Source organism: Pinus tabuliformis, chromosome 7 (genome assembly GCF_031772625.1).
Source record: "Pinus tabuliformis cultivar Carrire ecotype Pingquan chromosome 7, CPIR1, whole genome shotgun sequence".
Classification (NCBI taxonomy): Eukaryota; Viridiplantae; Streptophyta; class Pinopsida; order Pinales; family Pinaceae; genus Pinus; species Pinus tabuliformis.
In genome coordinates this window covers 316,109,983-316,119,203 of record NC_142293.1, presented here as the reverse complement: position 1 = coordinate 316,119,203, position 9,221 = coordinate 316,109,983, and positions in this window count along the sequence as shown.

Here is a 9,221-nt window from a genome sequence, read left to right as displayed (position 1 = left end):
CTTCATTTGTTTTTCTTGAAATGATATCACTTTGATTATTGAAAAAAATCCCACCAAACTGAATCGACAATATCAAAGTACTCATATGTATATCTAATACATTTTTTATTTCTTCTACGAAATCAAAATAATATATATCACTATTCTGCCTGCGTGCATTAGGAACTTCAGAAACTGATTGTAATAACAATATATTTGATGAAAATATTGGATGATCTCGAATGAACTTCAAAAATTCCAAACCTGATGATGGTGCCCATTCTGTAGTAGTTGAATACTTCTTGCCCCATATTAGTGTTTTCCCATCAATTTTTTTAATATGAAATTGATGTTGGAAGCTAATGTCATTAAGCTGTTTAATGCATTTCCCCTCATCATGTGATCCCAGAATAAACCTTTGCATGTCAACAGTTTCTTCCAACACATCAAAAGTAGGCTCTCACATGTATGATTTGTTAATACATTCAATTAATGATGGCAAGCTCCCAACTTCCTTCCTCCTCAATGTGACTGAAAAACAACTGAACATCTTATCAATATGGTCATGAGTGTGCCCAACAAGAAGGAAACGAACCTTTACCTTCTGAAAAATTCTCAATTCAACAAGCATGTTTAGATATCCAAAAACAATCTGATTTTTTTTTCACGACGAGTGTTGTCCAATTGTAGATACAAAACGTCAGGAAGATTACCATACCAATGAGAAAGCACATCATGAATTATGGTTATTGTCAGATTTGCATCATTATGAATATTTGGAGCTGTGAAGCATACCCTTGGCAACATTTTCCCACTGAAGACCATACAACCGACCAAGTGATATTGAATAAAATTTTTGTCCTGTAAATTTTTGGGTGTGCAAAAAAAATGTGATAGAAGTGTTTTCTTCTGGTCCACAACATCAATTATCAAACCAAAATATTTATTTGGATTATCATAACACTTTTTTCGATGCTCGTAAATTTTTTTCCTTTCAGTTGTTTATTGTTTGCGATGCTCTTGAAGTGCTTTGACAATAAAATCTACACAACATAAAAGAATGTCATTAAGAAATACTTTTTCATAGTTCATGAATATATAATATTAAAAGTTAAAGTTATGAATGGTTACCTCTTTTTGACCCTTCACATTTATCCCTTTTTGATTTAAGAGAAGCACATGTACTGCAAATCCCCATCCTTACCTTCTTAGGAATAAAAACATTGTTGAATTCTTTCTTCCATATCTTCAAAAAATATTGATATGTAATAAATCAACCATGTCCCTCAGTACCTTCTCCATATTCTTTGTATAAGTTGTAGATTTCTCTTCTTCAAAAATTATTTAGAATATGTATTGTCTCTCTATTTGGCATACATTCTCCATGCCTTGAAAAGAAATCTTTCATCCATGATATTGCAGTATTTGATAATGGCCCAAACTGTCGTTTATGACGTACTTCTGAATAAAATGTGGGATCCTTTTCCAAATTTTCTTGGATTCTTGACAAACAAAAAATACCCATTAAATGAAACATTTTGAAAGCATTTCTACAGATAAATAAAAACCCAATATGATAATCATAACCTAACAATGTAGATTGCATACACCCCATTAAATATGAATTTTTCATCCTTTTATTCATTGACAAATATCTCTTCCTTTTCTTTAATGCAAACTTGAAATCCATATATTTCAAGCAATCTTTTTGACAAAATTCACTTGAAATTAGAGCGCTGATAGAACTTCTTCTCATCATATATTCTGCTATACCCCTTATATAACTAGAAAATCTTGGATTGATATGAAAATGTTTGTTGCTACTCCTCGATACAATATTTCCTCACAACATCTCCATCATTGGATCATAATTTGTATAAGAATTTTCATCATCATTATGAGGGATGTTATCCTCACTATGATCGTCTATGCCTTTGAAACACTGAATTGGAGGATATTCTTCATCTTGCCCTTCCTCAGTGCTACTCCCATAGTCCTTAGAATTATGACTAAATGGAAAATTTGACTCGATGTTTATTGGATATTCTTCATCATGTGCATTGTCAGTGCTGATTTCATAGTCCATAAGATTAGGACAACGTGGAAAATGTGACTCTTTACTTACTGAAAATTCTTCATCTAGCCCTTCATCACTATGGCTCTCAAGTCTTTAGGATTAGGACTAAGTGGCTCAACTTATCCTTCTTCACTACTTCTCTCATAGTCCTTAGGATTATGACTAGGTGGAAAATGTGACTCTCGATTTATTGGAAATTATTCATCCTGGCCTTCATCACTGCTGCTCTCATAGTCCATGGGATTAAGACTAAGTGGAATCGACAACTCTTTATCTATTTGAAAATATTCATCATGCTCTTCATCATGACTGCTATCATAGTCCATATGATTAGGACTAAGTGGACACCGTGACACTCTATTTATTTTAAATGATTCATCACGTTCTTCATCACTGTTGCTCTCATAGTCCATAGGATTAGGACTAAGTGGACACCGTGACACTCTATTCATTTGAAATTCTTCATCAGTTCTTCATCACTGCTGCTCTCATAGTCCATAGGATTAGGACTAAGTGGACACTGTGACAATCTATTCATATGAAATTCTTCATCATGCTCTTCATCAATGCTGCTCTCATAGTCCATAGGATTAGGACCAAGTTGACACCGTGACACTCTATTCATTTGAAATTATTCATCATGATCTTCATCACTCTTGCTCTCATAGTCCATAGGATTAGGACTAAGTGGAAATTGTGACTCTTTAATTATTTGAAAATCGTCATCATGCTCTTCATCATTGTTTCTCTCATAGTCCATAGGATTAGGACTAAGTGGAAACCATGACCCTTTATTTATTTGAAATTCTTTATCATATCTTTGATCAGTTTTGCTCTCATAGTCCTTAGGATTATGACTAAGTGGAATATTTGACTCTTTATTCATATTGGAAGAATTTCCGTTATATTCATCAATATGAATAGAGTTGTTACGTGATGAAGATGTTGATGCTTCACAAAGAGAAACTTCACTAGCAGAAGAATCCATGGCTTTCAAACATAAGAGTTTGAATGATACAAATGCAATCTCTCCAAATTATAATATATAGCTTAAAGAATGAAAATTTCCCCCAAAAGTTTCCCTCCAAAACTTTTTGCCGAAATGTTTCCCTCCAAAAATTCATTTCATGTATTTTCCTCCATAATTTTCTTCTACAATTTATTGAAAAAATTTAACTAAAATTTTCTTATGAAATAAATATTTTAAACTAAATCTTTAAATTAAAATTGTAAACTAAATCTTTTACCTAAATTAAATTTTTACTTTAAGTATACAACATTCACTAAACAATTGAATTCTTTTTTATTTTTTAATTATATATTCTAAAACAAATTAATCCCACATTCATCGTGTGATAAAGAAATTCCATAATTTTATCTTTATCATAATTTACTATATCAACATAACAAGATTATATGTTAAAGTATTTATAAAAACAAATTAATCCCACATTCATCGTGCAGTAAAACAATTCTGTAACGTTCATTTGATAATAGTTCCCTATATCCCCATAACAAAATTTACATGTTAAAGTTTTTATAAAAAAAAATTAGTCCCACATTAACCGTGCGGTAAAACAATTTCGTGATTTTTGCTATAACATAAATTTCCTTATCACTATTCCTCACATCACATCAAGGTTTTTCGAGGTCCGTTAAAACACTTGGAGCGAATTTGTGGATTGGATACATTTCTATCAATAACATATTCATAGGAAGATTATTGCATTTGAAAGTTTAGTTTCCCTTTTACTTTGTTCAAGTTTTAAAATTCAACAGGTTTAATGATTTTTTTTTTAGAAATTAAAAATTTAGATGTGCCAGATTTACCCACTACGTCCACAGTGGGCGTGGTGGGCCTAATCGTGCTCTCCGATGGCTCAAAGGCCCACCAGGGTGGTGGGCTGTTGGTCTGCCAGGGTGGGGTGGGGGGACTGGGCACTAAGCCCTCCACCCCACCTCAACAGGCCATTGGGCCACTGAGGTGGAGTGGGGGGGCTAGCGCCCAACCCCTCGCCCCAGCCCGATAGCCCAACGACCCGCTGGGGTAGGGTGGGGGGCTGGGCACAATCAGACTGCCAACCCTGGCAATCCATTGGGCCACAGGGGTGAGGCGAAAGGGGGCTTCATGGCTAGGATTGCTGGGGTGGGGCGAGAGGAGGCTACATTTTTTTGTTTTTTATTTAATTTTTTAATTTTTTTAAATGGTTATGTTTTACAAAATTATGTATCATTTATTGTTTTGTTTGTTAATTTAAGCTATTATTTTTTTGTAATTTACTAATTTATATATATGTGTACTTTTTTGTTGGAAAATGGCATCAAAGAATATTTATGTGAATCTTTCTCGACCAAATACTACTAAAATTAAATTTGGATCCTCAAAAATCACTGTTGAATGAACCAAACTTGAGCTAATAACTACAAATCTATCAAGTGCCTCAAACAATAAGAAGATGATTTCATACTGGAAGAAATCAAAAGAAGTGAAGCTTCGAGAAAATGTATGGTATGTGAAAGAAAGAGAAGGCAAAGATGTGCATATATATCTATATGTTGATATCCCTAGCGATAATGACATTTATGAGTTGCTGGGAAAGGTCATAGACATGTGTTTGATACCGACACTGAAGTTGTTTATATACTTACGAAACCACCCAAGTCACATGACAAGATTAAATATTAGTTATCATTGTCATTGTATGACATGATAGAGGTACCTACAAAGTTGTCTACACAAATCATAAATGAGGTTGCACAAGTTATCATAAGTATTGTCATTTATATTTGTGTTTTTCTTTATTGTAACTGTATATTTTTATAACTTAGTTTTTATTGGCATATGATATTTTGTTTGATAGAATTTTATTGAAAATATTTCTATTATGTTGGGAGGCATTTGTTTCATAGAGCAAGATATTATGAATGTTGTCAGCAGTTTCTACTGAGCGTCAGAAGAAGATATGGCAAACAAAAAAAAAGTAGTAATTCATGATGTTACAAAATCACATCCAAGGGATTAGAAAAATGCCTCCAGTGGATAAATCTAGTAAAGGTAGACAAGTTACTTTTGAAGATGAGGAAGTTGAAACTGACGCTGAAAAATATGTTGTTGTTACTAAGGATGACATTAGAATTGATGTTAGAAAGGAGAAGATCCAGAAAAGACCAAAAGTAACAATGCCCAAGAATGTTTCTGTTCTAGTTAATGATGAGAATGTTAGGAGGAAGAAAATTGAAGTTGAACATTCCCAAGTAGTCATTACCAATGGTGAAGATTCTAGTGAAAATTCAAAAGAAGGCAGGGAAATCATTACAGTAGGAGATAATTTAGAGGATGGAATTATTAAAACAAAACAAAATTCCATTTGATGGAACTTTACAAAGAGAAAGTTAATTGAGAGTGGTCGTACATTTCATCTTAATGTGAGACAAATCTATAAGCCAAGTGAAGGACAATGTAAATACCAAATCAGAAAGCCACACCACCTGCATGTTCACAACTTGAAGACAATGATGACGTACAATCCATATGCTGATGTGGTTAATTTTGTACTTGTTGTTGATCCGGTTCAAGTTCCCAACAAAGAAGCATTTGATAGGTCAAAATGTTTTGAATACAATTATTATTTGCTTGGGGGGAACCATTTGTAGAAGCTCAAAGGAAATTTATGGAGGAATATCCCAATAACCCACATTTTGAAACAATGAAATGCATCATTTATGCTAGTTTATCAGATACAAAAGAAAAGTTATTGGTATGGGATCATAATTCATATAATGAATATAGGATGTCTATGACTTTCATCCAAAGGGTTAGATTTATTCATAGTGAATTTGAAGAAAAATGTGATGGGGATAAGATAAATGTTATCATATGTTTTTTGAAAGGAATGTTGTATAGAAATAGGCTATCAAGATGAGGAGAAAATCAGTTCGAAAGGAAAAAGAGTAAATACTGATATATTCAAAAGTATTGATAACATTTTGCAGTTTCCATTTAGAACTGGAGAGATATGGGAATTGATTAATGAGATTTTTAGCATGTGGGAGAACATTGGCATTAAAAACTAGATGGTCAAAAGTCTAAATCATTGATAAGTAGGAACAGTAAATCAGGTCCTGAAATGAAGTAGCTTTTAGAAGATATGACTATCACACCTTGGATATCATTGCAAGGAGCGAAAGATGAAACACTTGTCAAATAAATATTATCTAATGTGAGGTAAGGGGAACTATCATTGGAGGAAATGTCCAAGGAATTTCAAAAGTAAGTTTGTTGAATTATTTCTACTTATTTCTAGATTATAGTTTTTTTTAAAATACAACATATTGTTTTTAGTAATATTTGCTATACATATCATTGTATTAATTTCTTTTACTTTATCTATTCAATCACAAAGTTTACATAAAAATACAAGAACAAATGGTTAGCGATGATGTTGTATGCAACTATCGAGATTGAAGTTCTACATCAACACTAAAAGATTTTTATCTTGCATATAAAAAGGTATGTTAATTTATACATTCATTTTTATTCATCTATATACTATTTTTATTTTATAGCTAATACATATATATTTTTATTTTATTAAAGATGAGGAAGGATGCAAATGGAGCTCCGGATAGTTTCAGAACCTTTATTGAAAAAATTAAGATCGAAAGACTGAAGAAGAAGCGTCTTAGTAATTTTGAAATTGGTCCAACTCTTACTCATTTCATTTGGAATGGGCTTGACACTATTCAATATCAAGTAATACAAGGCAACTGTGAAGACATTGCTAAACTCATACCTAAAGGGGATTATTCCATAGTTATTTCAGATATTCCCATGGTTTCAGTATCCCAAATATTGACTATGATAGTGACTCTTATACTTATCAGGCTCTTAGTAAAGTGGTTGCACGATTTGCAGAAGTCACATCATCACCATTATGGAGATTTGTGACATTTCATTCAGAGACACAATTGGCAATGTTATTGTTAAACTTTAAGGGGAAAAAACTCAAGGATGCAGTTTACATGGTAAGGCATTGAAAATGTATGTTTGATTAATGTTAAAAAAATAATTTATGTACAAATTCATTTAATTTTTACTATTTCATGTTACATGAAAATGTCAAATATTCTTAACCATGAATATCAACATTTATAAATTATTGTGAGTTCATCCATATTGATAGTTGGGTAAAAGATGATAGGTATATGTCTATGCTTTTTAATCGGGTAGATGGAAAGAATCATAGCCAAGTACTGGTTTATGATGCTATTGTGAAAAAACTAACATATGAAGAGAAAGAAGCAAAATGAGAGATAGTTAACATTTATCAAAAAACACAGTCATTGATTAACTATATTATAAACATATGTTCAAATGAAGGAGATTGGGTTCTGGATTTATTTTCTGGCTCAGATAAGTTTTATTATATAGAATTGAATTTCAACATCTTATTTCTTAATTTATATGTCATTATACTAATTTACTTCATTATTACTTTGTTCTTGATAATTCGGTACAACACTAGCATGTTGCCTACAAAAATGAAGAAATTGCATTTCCATTGAAAAATATCCAGTACAGTGCAAATTTATTCAGCAAAGAATTAATGCTCTTCAATTTCTTCCAGATGAAATGCAAGAAATTGGGTTGAAGAAAGGGGATTCTAGTGAATCATGTGTGGAAAAAAAATGCAAAGGAACCTCAACCACAATTAAATGGAATGATTGGAAAGACATACATTGAGAGATTCGCAGACATCAAAGATCCATTAGAAGAGGAAAATGAGCAAAATGAAGCAAAAAATAATGTGGAAGAAGACAATGATGAAACTCTAGAGGATGAAGAGTTTCGATTACGTGATATTGTTGATTAAATTTAAGTTATGCTTGAAAATCAAGCTCATTTTTTGTAACTATTAATTAGTTATATTTGTAATGTTTTGACTTTGACATTTTATGAGAAGAACATTCAATTAATGTTCTTATGTGTTCAATATTTTTATTATGCGATTTTTGCTTTAATTTTTAGATGAATCATTATTTTTTTGACATGAAATTCATAAAAAAACTATTATTTAACCATTTTTTGTTAAATTTTTCCTTTAAAAATTGTGATTTTGACATGTCGTTTCTAGCAAAAAAATTATCAAAATGCGTATTTTTTTTAGTTATATTTATGTTGAAAATGGCTCACTAAAAAAAAAAAAAATTAAAATAAAAACAAGAAAATATGAAGAATAACACCACTTCAAAAATTGTTAAATTTAGAAAATAATTATTCACTTTTAATACATTAGAAAATTTAAAGTAAAAAAATAGGTCTTAAAAAAAGGGCCTGATGTAGAATCAACACTTCCTAAAATTAGCATGCAAATCACTAACATTCTAAAAACTAACGTACATAAAAAAATTTAAAGTGTCAAAAACTATGCTAAAAAAAAATATGTGTATTCTGCATCACCACTTTCCAAAATCAGGTCACTTCTTTGCTACCTCTACAAAACGAGTAATTGTATCAGTTCCCATTTCAAAGTTTACATTGTTGTGTGTATAAATCTCCCTGAAATAGTATGTGTCTTACTTTAATTATGTAATTGTATAAGTGTGTGGTGTTCCCTCAAGGCCAAGGGGACTGTAACAACCCACCCAAGGCTCTCACATAAGCCACATTTTAAATATTCCTAAATATTATGCAATGATTGAAATCAAAAGAAAAAAGGGACTGATTCAAAGGGACACAAATGCCAAAGTCGAGGGAGGATAATTGCTTCTTAGGATGTTGTGGTTTATTGTGTAAATAAGAAACCTAAATTTAGGACAACCATTGAAGGTTGGCTAGAACATGAAGTTAATGAAATGGTTATCAAAATTAATGGGCCGAGGAAAAGCACTCATGCCCATGATTTCTTGAAAAAACACTACAAGCAAGGAGGATATAAGTTTATGAAGGAATGTAAATAAACAAGGACACAATAGTAAATAATGTGATAGAGATGAAGGCCATGTAGGAAGCATTCAAGAGAGCATTCAAACATCAAGAGAATAATTTATACGAAGATTTCGAATGGGAGGGAAAAGAGCATTCAGACAGAGTGGATACATACTGCAACCCAAGTAGGAGAGACCCATTGGAAGAGAGGATATTATTGCTTTGGGAGAGACTCAT